Below are 12,257 nucleotides of genomic sequence, written 5' to 3'. Positions count from 1 at the left end.
TTATCATTGGGAGGAAAAATTACCAAAAAATAGAAGCGCAATACTTTGAGGTCTGACAGCTCCTGAGTTTCGATTAAGAATTCCTCTAAATTTACAGTGAGCGCAAACCTCCACAGCATGCCGCCCACAGAAACAAGGCAATCACTCACCTCAGCCCCTCTACGCAGCCAGACAGCATTTACACACACACACACACACACACAGACAGACAGACAGACACACACAGCATGAGCTCGGGTTGACATACATTCCTTTTGGGGCGCTGAAAGGACTTTGCTATTTAGTGCTGATGACATTCAGAAATATTGGATGTTCGTGGGTTTTCTAATCTCTTCCCCCAAAGAGCGGGCGGGTCATTAAAAGGCGGGGGGGGGGGGGGGGGGGGGGGGCGTTTCTGTATTCATTTGTGACTCCGAACTAGGGTTGTTATGGTAAACCGGTGTCACGGTATGGCGCTGTATTAAAATCCCTGAAGATGAGGGCGAACAGAGAAAAAAAGACTATGAGCGAGTGAGAGATAATTGAGGTTGGGAAGACAGAAGCTTCAGAATGAGGAGAAACAAGTTGCAGATAGACACAAACCAGGGATGCACACACAGCCGATAGATCTCCATCTGTCTCCGGAGAGTTTGGCTGATGTCTCCCAGGTACACATTAATATCAAATGGCCTCTTGTAAATCAAACAGTGGTGTGTTAGTGGGTATGGAACATAATTAGGTTAGAAAGGGAAGATAATAAATTAACTATTTTCACAGCCGATGCCAAAAAGCTTCTCCCCATGTGAGAAGATACGAGGTGAGTACCACACGGGGAAGCGTTGGAGAGGCCTAATGGCTTCCATTTTTCTACCCCTCTCTTTTACTCCTCTTTCCAACACACATCTGACCACACACATACAAAGACACACTTTCAGTTAAGTTGTAATAATGATAACATGGTGGGTTATAGTGCTGGTTTGAGCTCATTATTTCATCAAGTTATATATATCATGTCCAGCAGGGGGCGACTCCTCTGGTTGCACAAATAAATCCAATTGTGTAGAAGTCTATGAAGTCTGCTCACTTGATTTGTTACCTTAGTAAACATTGTAAACATGTGTTTATGGTTTCACGTCTTCTTCAATACAGCATGATGTTCATTTAGTAAATCATGGTCCTATGTAGAGTAAAATAGATGACAAGGCAGGGAATGCTTTAGGGCGTGATTACATTGTGATTGACAGGTCGCTACCAACACGTTGTCCTAGCGTCTTACAGCTCAGTAAATTTACTTTTACATAACATTTGCCTCAAAATGTCTTTTTCGAGGTTCCACCCTCTTGTGTCACTTATGGTTGCAAAAAAAACTTGATGGCTTCAATAGGGCAGTCCACAAACCGAGGGCTGACGTTATCCATCCATCCATTTTCAATACCGCTTATCCTCATTAGGGTCGCAGGGGCGCTGGAGCCTATCCCAGCTGACATAGGGCGAAGGCAGGGGACACCCTGGACAGGCCGCCAGTCCATCGAGGGCAGGCTGACGTTATATTCACCCTTATTCTATGCGGCCTGTGGTGTCTACACGCAAGGAGAGATGCCCTTGAGTGGACATGAATGTGCATGCGTGTGTTTAGGTGTCCATGCGTTGACGTTGAGTGCAGAGGGGGCAGCCGAACTACATACAGGGAAAGGAAAAGATGGACACAAAGTATGGTGTTTGTGTGTTCCTCTAAGATGGTGTGTTTCACTTTCCTTTCCTCAGATGAAGTCTCAAGTTGTAATGCAACCCGGGGAGACACAGAAGAGGGAGCAGCAGACATGAGGGGAGGGCGAGAGAGAGAGAGGTGATACAGGTGAGAGAGAAAATCAACCACCTCTCACAGAGAGACAATCAATAAGTTCTCTTCTCAGTCTATTTCCTATGGGCTCGCCTGGATAATAGCATTGTGCCAAAGCCGCCTGTGTGTAGCCTGGGAATAGGCTCAGGGTGACGTGATAGTAAAGTATGAGGCCAGCGCTGCTGTGGGACTCACACTAATTGTTGCTTTTGTCATAAAGAGGGCAGAGGAATCACTGGGAGAGGTGTTGTGGATTCACAAGTACAATGTCAGGGGAGTTTGGGCACAGGCAGATGAGGAAAAATGTGCCATCACTCACACAGTTTGATTTTTTCTGTTCAAACCACAGTGTGATATTTATGTGTAGAAATAAACCAAGTTTTTTTTCAGAACGTAGGGACAAGAAGCGGAGGAGGTCTATTCTGTCGGAGACAGATACAAACAAATCACCTGTTAATACGGAAAGTAAAGAAACTGATTAAAATTAAAATCTCTGATTTTAAGCCTCACAGAAATTATAATCTCTTCTAGCTCGTGGTTTTAGTTTGGGAGTTTCTTTAATGAGAAGGTTCTGATATAACCACCTGCACACCACCAATCAGCAGCCAACGTTAGCAGCTATCTGTTGGAGCATTTAGCCACTAAAGAGGCAGATATCTCTTGAGTTGGTAACCAACATAGAGCTAAACGCAGAGTGAACGTTTGACTTGTATTTATCCGATGGACAGAAGCATGACTCCCAGTGACCTCTAATAGACTGCTGCAGGAGGGATCCCTGGTGATGCTAACTTCTGGGTTGGCCAAAAAAATTGCATCATCACTGCAGAACTCTGTGTAGTTCTGTTTTTGCCCGGTGTGTAGATAGACAAAACATCACCTAGCCATGTATGCTATATCAACTTTAGAAGGTTCTGCTCCTCCAAAGTGGCCTAACATTTTTTTTAAATATTAAAATATGCTTCATGACCTTGCTCAACAATATGTTGTGCAGTTCAGGCCATTTTTCTGAACAGGGAGGGTTGATTTCTTTTTTCAACAAAATAAAATTGTAGTTGGTATTTTTAGCTGACTTTAAAGAACATCAGTTCCCCCAAGCACAAGACCGTCAGGGGTTATATGTCACCAGCTTGACGGACTGATGCCAGTTGTCGTGGGCTGGATGGAAAATAATGCTGCTCCAGGGAAAGTTTCATTGGAGCCGTTTAAATGCTTTAATGAAAGGGAAAAATTATAATAGAACAACTAAATGAACAAGTTTGATTTTTTCAGAACAAATCCTCAATGGTAGCTTCTCTACCTTGTTGAAGCTAATGTCGGAGAGCAAAGTAGGGATGCTAGGGCCCTGCATGCAGCCTCTTTCATGGTATATGACAGCTTTTCAAAAAGAATTTAACTTCCCCCCCCTTTTACTTTTTGTTAATGCAACAACCCCTTTTCAGCAAGGGGATGATTAAAATCTCATCTCATCTTACACTTTCCATGCATCATGGCGCCTGCCTGTCCCTCCGAATCTCCACCAGGAGCACAAAATAAAACCAAGTGTGACACATGGGGGATGACGAGGGTGGAATTTCCACTTCGGTGCAGGTGAACCCAATGATTCATTAAAAAGAACGAACAAGTCAGCAGGAGCGCTATGGTGAGGAGGGATACTTGGGTAGGTGTGGGGGAGGAGAGGAGAGGAAGGGTGTCGGTGACGTGGTGAGAGGGAGTGCAGAGCAGAGGCTGTAGCTCCCATCCATATGGTCAGCCAGTTGGTTGGTGGGCCAGTCGTCAGGTCTCAGCGATCATGAGCTTCACCACGCATGGCTGCCACAGCATCACACACACACACACACACACACACACACACGACCCGAACGTACGCTCTCTGAGAACGGAGAAGTGTGTGTGCGAGTGTGTGCGGTGTTGGAGAGGTGCACCAGATGTCCACTTTCCACTCCTGTGGTCATTGTCACTAACATACTCCGGTATCATTTTTTAATCCATCTTTTTTTCCGTAAACCTCAATGTCATGTTACTACTTTCATTGGTTGTCTTTTTGTTTGGAAAAACTAATTATTTAAAAAAAGCTAAACAAATGAATAAATAGAGAAAATTAAATATTGGAATATTTCGACATTTGAGGAAATATATTTAGACGTGAAGAATATCTGTTATATGAAGCTACAGCCAGCAGCCAGCTAGCTTAGCACAGCAACATGGAAACAGATGGAAACCTTACAGTTCAATCAAGAGAGACAAGTGAGATGAATAAAAGATAGTTGTTTATTAATAACAGATGATATGTGATGATAAAGTCTTGGGCGCTTGGACTCTACATTGAATACCAGCTGATCTAAGCAGCTGATTTCATGATTGACCGCCTGAACAATGACAGCAAGGAAATTATGAGTGAGCATGCGTGAGGAGTGAATGGCGGATGTATGAGAAATGAACTACAAGCCTCAGCTTACAAGAATGTAGTCCTGCTGACTGTACTACCAGCACTTAAATTCACCAATCAACACATTATATCTCAACAGTTCTTTGTGCTACGCTAAGCTAACCGACTGCGAGCTGAAGCGTCACAGCTTCAGTGGCATCGATCTTCACAGATATCGGTAAGAAAGCCAATAAGCACGAGGGTTATGTTTCACAGTCTGCAAAGATGCAGCCAGGCAAGTGATTTGTTGTTGAACATCTTTTCTCTCCAACTGATTAAGGAAGTTTAAGACTGGATTATTCAAATAAGACAATTAACGTCATACTGTAACTGATTTCTCAGAATCACTAATTGTCTTCTGTTAGTCCCATGAAGAATGTGAGCACCTCCCACGCAAAATATGTATTAGGATAATGATAATTAAATAGCGTTGCCCAGCAACAAATACCGCTCTGCAGACAAAAATGGCCTTTAGTTATAATAATAATAATAATGCATTTAATTTATATAGCGCTTTTCATAATACTCAAAGACACTTCACATACTGTAATTAAAACATCCTAAAAGCTCAAAATAAATAAATAAGAATAGTTAAAATACAGGTAAAACAAATAAATAGGGACTTTCTGAGTCGCTCGGACCCTGATAAGAAAACAAAAACAATCACACATTAAAAGCAGTGTTAATATTGCATTTGAAAAAAAAATCCTAATCACTGGAAAAGGCGAGGCAAGTTTATTTGGAAAGCACATTTCAACAACAAGGCAACTGGATGTCTTACGGAGGCCCAAGACGTCTCATTGTTACGAGGCTAAACAGAATAACAGTCAAACAAAAGAGTTACGTATCATCGGCATTGTTCTCCGCTATGAAATGCACATGTTCTCGCTTCCTTGAATGTGACTAATAGTATTTTGACAGAGCACCCAGCTGGTGTATCGTCTGTGTGGGGTAGCACATCTGCTATACCTCTCAACTTCAGCCTGACCTCTCTGAGAGAAGCTGACACACAAACACACTCACACACAATGACACATTGCAGGAGGCTGCCGTCTCACGCAGGGCCGCTGAATGAGCTGTAATTATGAGCCTTTTCTCACATTTTTAAGCTCTTCGGTGGTTCTGCCTCGACCACTGAAACTTTGATGTAATTTATTTTAATTATACCCCTCACCCCCCCCCCCCCCCTTGATGAAGGAGAATGCAGGAAGTGTGAGTGTGTATAAAGTCAGTGAATAAACTTGAGAAAGAAAGGAAAACGTGGAAAGAGAGAAACAGCCGTCCCTCAGCTACAGCCTTCTCAGCGGGGTTTTCCATGGAGAAAAGTGCCAGCTAGCTGCCTGTAAAACAGAATCATTACACCGTTAACCCCCAATCCATCTTCATTTGACCACGCTGTAAGAAACTACATCAGTAAAGAAGCCATGGAGCTTCTCGAAGTTGACTGTGGAAACCGGGTGGAGCGAGGGCTAGGACCACTAAACCCCCACCCCCCCCCCCACCCCCCCCACCCCCCACCACCAGCCAGAGTCTGGGCAGGCCCACGAGTGAAGGCTCCCTCTCTCTCCCACCCTCTCTCTCCCCTCTGTGGATCTGTGGTTGGGTGCAGCAATGAGAGGTGACTTGTGGCCGATTGTGATTTATGTGGCTCCGGGTTCGGGTGTGCGGGACGTGGGCCGGTGGAGGGGAGAAGATGGATCCGAGGCGTGACCGAAGGAGACAATCTGATTATAGCCTTCTACCTCTTTTCATCTTCATCTTCAACACTTGCTGGTTCACTCGCTCCTTCACCTACGTCATGTCGCTATGGTAACCCGAATCCTGGTAAGAAGCCGAGTGCTTGGAGTGGCGAGCCGGTGGTCGAGGCAGAGATGGACACATGCTTATGATGATGCGTTTATGTAGAATCCTGACCTCACAAGGACAAACAGAAGGCAGATGGATACAGAAGAAGGGATGTGCAGAAAGGAAAGGTGTCACTAGAGTTGCAATCTGATCGATGAGACACGTCAAAAACCATAAACAATCCTCAAAAGATTGTGACTATCCAATCACCCAGTTGTCTCCCTTGAGAGACACCAGTAGCCGCGTTTCCATTCAATTGGGAAGATCATTTTACAAGACCATTTTAAAATGTTGCACAAAAAAAAAAAGAGCAAAATTGGGCGCATTACCATTAACTGGTTTGGAGATAATAAATTAGCCTGCGTAGTTTCGTCATGAATTGTAATTACTTGAGAGGTCATGTGAGAGGAGTCTTTAGGGACGGGCTTTAACTAACTCCAATGGAAACACAACCCGCATCATTATTAGATGCAAGAAACTGACGTAGTATTAAATGTGCAATAACCCCCTTACGGTGGGCAGAAGGGGTAAAACAAACACATGACTTTCACATAGGAGACCGTTGTTCATGTTCATATTTTGGCACGTTGGTCACAAGACCCGTTAGTCAATTATTAGTCACGTGACTCACGTGGGTCATTAGTCAAGTTAAAGTCAACCACAATTGACTTAACCCAAGTTCTTGTGAGGACAGGAGGTTTATTTTGAAGGCCATGTTTCATGCATTCGCACGTTATGGTACTTTATGAGAAGACACCTGATCAGTCAACTGAGTTAAATAGTTGCTGAGTGAGAATGATTCGGCAAAGGCATTTCCATAATCCAATTAGAACATTAATTATTTTTCAAAAGGCTAAAACCACATTGTGAGCTTAAAAACCCACAAGTGACACTTTCAGCTTTCAGCTGTGAGCTCTCCTCTCAGTCACAGCTGACTCTTCAGTGATCTGTTGTTCAAGTTAAACACTTGACGTGGCATTTATGTCTTTTTCAGACTTCCACTTCAACTGACCCTTCCAGCTCGTTTATCATTGAGATCTCAATTCAATTGACATTTCAACTCTTTTAATTGCTTGAACTTCAACTGAATCTTCAACTTCACTCAACGCTCAACCTAAATGGACACTTCAGCTCGATTCAGTGTTAAACTATTTAAAATGCTCACATTCTCAGTATAGCGAGCAAAGAGCTGCCTCTTTTTTTTTTTACTTCCTTTTCTGGGTGTAGTCAGGTCAAAGGTCATTTTGAAACAGGCCTGATCACAGTTGTTATGACAGCTTTTCATTTAGGTTAAAATCACGGCGCTGCAACTGGGAGCTGCAGCATGCCCATAGAAATGGTACATGTATCCCATTTAATTCAAATATTCTATAAATCCATGAGCCAGTTGACAGATCTGCTAGATCACTGTCAATACATATAAAACATACATATATGCAGGAATGTAGTACATGGTCGTCTTGTGCAGACCGAGCCCTGCTGTGTTCTAAGACTGCCACCAAGTGGTGGGATGAGGTAATGTGAACATAACTTTCCTTATTCCTGCACTGATTTTTGAATTACAGAAAGATAATGTTCATTAAAGATAATGACAATTATACTGGAAATAAAATGATTGGCACAATTCACAGTTAGATCATCTGTGGGGGGGGGGGGGGGGGGGGGGGGGGGGGCTGGGATGGACTGAAGACGAAGACGATGAAGCACTTGAAACTCACAATACACGTATTTACATTGGCGCAGGCAAATTCTGACTATCAAACGCAGCCATAATGATAAAGGTGAGCAGCGATACAGACATAAATATGAGGAGTTGATTGTCTCATCTGCCGCCCGGGGGGAAGTGAAATGTTAGTCTTCTCTGGATTGCATCATTTGTCCCCGTCATCAGTATAGTGTGTATGACAGCAGTAAAAATAGCTGACCACAGTGTGCAAGCTACCCCTGTCTAAGGCTTTGTAAGAGACACAAAAGAGCAAAAAACCTGCTTAAAAGATGCTGGGTGTAGGAGTTTTAACGTCAATAAATCATTATCAATGTATTTCAGACATTACAAGCACTTTTGAAATGAAAGTTACAAAGTGCTTCACAATCACAATCACAGGAAATGAATGAAACGGCGTATCTGAACTAAAATGCCCAAGTTCAGGGGCCAAACACATTAAACTTTGTATTATTTATTTTACTAATGGGGAAGAAAGCGATACGGAGGCACATATCATGGTCCAGTCTCTTGGTTTTGGTTCAAACGACCTCCTATGAAGTGGAGAAGCATGACGAGAAGAGTTGTTTACGATGCTGATGTGAATCAAGGCTTGTTGTCCGAAAGGACTTGTTAGTTATTAAGAGGCAGGCAGTGGACGAAGGGCTCGGTGAACTGCCCGGGAACCCACTCAGAACTGTTCATTAGCACATCACTTGCACAGACATGCACATCAAAATGACACGGCCTTGTGCCGTGCCGTATCATAATGCGACCCAGAGGAAGCATGGATGCTCACTTGGCTCATACGTTACGTTTGCCTTCACAGCCGAACTGAACTACCAGAGGCGGCTTTAAGACCACCAGAGACCAACATCACCCAGTCTTTTTCAAAATAGGAATGGAGTTTTGAGAGTAAAATTATAAATACTGTATTTCTCTTTTGTTGAAAGCCGTGAACACAGGTTTTGATGAATAAAATATAGGAAAGTTGGGGGGTGTGAGCAGTAATCCTCTCCGGCAGATGAAAGTATACTTCAGAAAGTAGAGCAAGAAATCAGCATTTGACAGCGTAGATACCACGGAGAGCCGGATTCAAGTTGGTCAGTGGTACTAAATAAGAATTATGGTTGCTGCATATTATTTCCCAGTAATAATTAGCCCAGTTGCCATTAAATTGACATTGTTCGTTTTTGAAACCGCAGACACGGCGATTGTGGACATATTTGCACTCCGTCAGAGCAAGTGACGCAGTGGTTGAACGTTACGTGGTATTATAACCAGAATGACATGTGAGACTTTCACCCAGGGGACCAATGTTTGAGTCCCTGGTGAAAAGGAATGTAAACGTTGACTTCTTTTGTCACCTGTTAAGCAACGGTACACGAGAAAGTCTGCACAGGGCGGTTGTAGTTTGAATGGTTGCGTTCGTATATTAACACAATCCAGGATGTGTTAATTGACTATCAGTACAGGTTAGCATAGCTGCTAACGGTAGCTAGTGTGAGTGATCCAGTGATGTTAAAGGACCTCCTTTTTGTAGAAGCAATAACATTAATACTTTAAGACTATGTGAGAAATATGCTTCTGTTAATAGTCTCTAATTTAATCAAATGACCCTTTTTGTCTTCAACAGCTAAGAACAAGTTTTAAACTACAGAACATGTTCTATTAAATCTCGTCTTATTTAAGCAATACAAAATTAATTTGAGGAATATTTACAGAACTTCAAGACACAAACGCACCGGGACATTTCTGCTCGTTACCCTTTGGCCTCAGCAAAGGAGCCAAAGGATCTGCCGTGGACTCAATTATCTCCACCTTCCTTTCCTTCCTTCCCTTCCTTCCTTTCCTTCCTTTCCTTCCATCCTTCCTTCCTTCCCTCCTTTCTTCTTTCCTTCCTTTCCTTCCTTCCTCCCTTCCTTCTTTCCTTCCCTCCCTCCCCTTTGGATGTGACATGAATGAATAACCACATTATGATTACCACCAGCTCCGTGGTGCAGCACAGCCCTCCAACTCAAAAGGACTTTGTGTAATTAAAAATCGAGACAGCGAAAAGCTTGAGAAATAAATGGAGTGTCAGGACGGAAGAGGGACAATGAGAGAGGAGGGAGAGGATGGAGGGAGGCCGGTTTGATTACTGGGAGAGAAGAGGGACACAACTAAGAGCGCTAAGATGGAGACTAAAAGATGCAAGAAGTGTGCCGTTCACCCCGAATGATCCATCATCTTTAACAAGAACTGGCTATTTTCATAAAAAACTCTGTTGCCAGCTCATCCTCCTCAATTGGAGGAGTTTGGTGCCCCCATCATACAAGATGGGAGATTACTGTATGTTTCTCCTAAAGCATGACGAATGTGCATTGAAGGAAAACGCGACTACCGACCTGAACTTCTTCTTGGTTGTGAGCCACGACGTGGCGCTCCAACAAAGAGTTATTCGGATAAGTGAAAATTATTTTCCTTCTCAATCTTTAATTTCAAAATCAGAATTTCTTTTTCCTTCTATCTGATATGAGAAAGAAGGCATCGTATGCGGTGCATTTATTGGTGCTTGGTGTCACTGTTTTGGTCATTATCACCTGAATGAAAGGGATTTGTTGTGTGTCGAGATTTGTGTCATCTGCAGTAATTTGTTTTTCACTCTCAATCTGTTTCATCACCTGCTGTGCACAGAGTGCTTTTTCTGCCTGTGGCCAAAACCAATATTTGAAGTGAATTAAAGCAAATAGTCAAAGGACTTAATTAGCGGGAGTGAGATGTTCTTCTTTGTGATTTGGGTGTGTAAACTGCCTGCATTTTAACAAAGAATGTGAATGGGCCACATTTATTAAAAAGGATTTGAGCTTTTATTTCAAAGACCTCAACACCAACTCTAGACTTTAATATGTCTGAAGTTTGTTAAAATGTTGTTTTTTCATATCAAAAGAAGAACAATCAAGAAATATTTGAAAGCTTCATAAGTAAAGCAAAGAGTAAAAAAATCCCCAAATGGCCAAAAGAAACAGAGATGCTGAATTATCTCTCTAAGGATTTACCCAGGGTTTGTTTACTCTGAAAGATATTTAATGAAAGGTGGGTTTCTTGTGATAATAAAAAGGTCATCCTACAGCTTCATTTGTTTGATCATTTCAAACAAATGATGCTGTTGCATTGACACGTCTGCATTTTTATGAGATGGCTTTATTCAAAGACCGTGCCTGAGTCTGATGGACACATGATTTAATGAGCAGAAAAACGGATTCACCTGTGAGAAAATGAGAGGATATGATTTCACAGCTGTAAAAAGACTAAATGAAGAGCATTAAAAAGGAATAAAATGATGCATCGAAAAATAGTAGAAAATCAAAATGCTATATAATATGAAGATTATATATAAATATATAACAAAAAAAAAAAAAAAAGAAATAGAATATTTTTCCACCATCAGGACTATTATTCAGCCTTTTAGACTCAATTAAGACCTTCATCGTTTTTGTTTACCAACAAAACAAACTTAAAGCAACAGTTCACCACAAAAACAAAAATACATCCGTTGCCCTCTTTCTTGTTGTGCTATTTATCTCTAGGTTGCTTTGGTGTGAGTTGCCTAGTTTTGGAGATATCGGCCGCAGAGATGTCCGACTTCTTTCCAATATAATGAGACAATATATGGCACTTGGCTTGTGGCTGGTCAATGTGACCGCCCCCTCTACGCGGTCCACTCTAGAGCATGTGGCCGTCATCTGTAGGATCGAGGGAAAGATAACCCAGCAGAGTGACACGTGTGGACACCAGCCATCTACATCGTGTCACACACACACACACACACACACACACACACACACACACACACATACACACACACACACACATCCCGTGTCGTCCTTTTGGAGGACAGCCGAAATGAAGGTGCCAGCGACTGGCCACTCTCGTCAGCTCTTGTCAGCTCTTGTCAGCCTTCCCCCTCTATGTTTTTTCTAGTGACAAGATGTGCCACGCTTTATTACAAACACACACACACACACACACACACACCGCACACAGAGATTTCCCCGTCAGATAACCGTGACCTTAGATGTAATGTGCAGACAGATGCTGTCCCGTCCCAAGCATCCGCTCTTCCTTCAGAGACAGTGAGCGCAAACACGATGGACTGTGAAGTTATCCGATTATTAAGCAAATAGATTAAACGAGGAATGACGCCTTGGGATGCTCATTCACCACACACAAGCCGATATGGTGGCTAATGGAGCACTTTGTCACCTTATCAATCAAGGACCTCACTGTGTATTGGCAGATATTGGCTTACATCAACTGAAAATCTTTTCTCTTCAAAGTGAATTGATGAAAGCCTTTCAAAATAAAGTACTGGCCCCTCGTCTTCGCCAAGGACGCGCAGATTAATAACTGCCTGGACAGTCCATTCCCGAGACAACCTGCCGACCTCTTCCATTCAAACACTACTCCCTTCTTATTCATCGAGC

This window comes from Cyclopterus lumpus, chromosome 23 (genome assembly GCF_009769545.1).
Source record: "Cyclopterus lumpus isolate fCycLum1 chromosome 23, fCycLum1.pri, whole genome shotgun sequence".
Lineage (NCBI taxonomy): Eukaryota > Metazoa > Chordata > Actinopteri > Perciformes > Cyclopteridae > Cyclopterus > Cyclopterus lumpus.
This window is presented reverse-complemented; position numbering follows the sequence as displayed.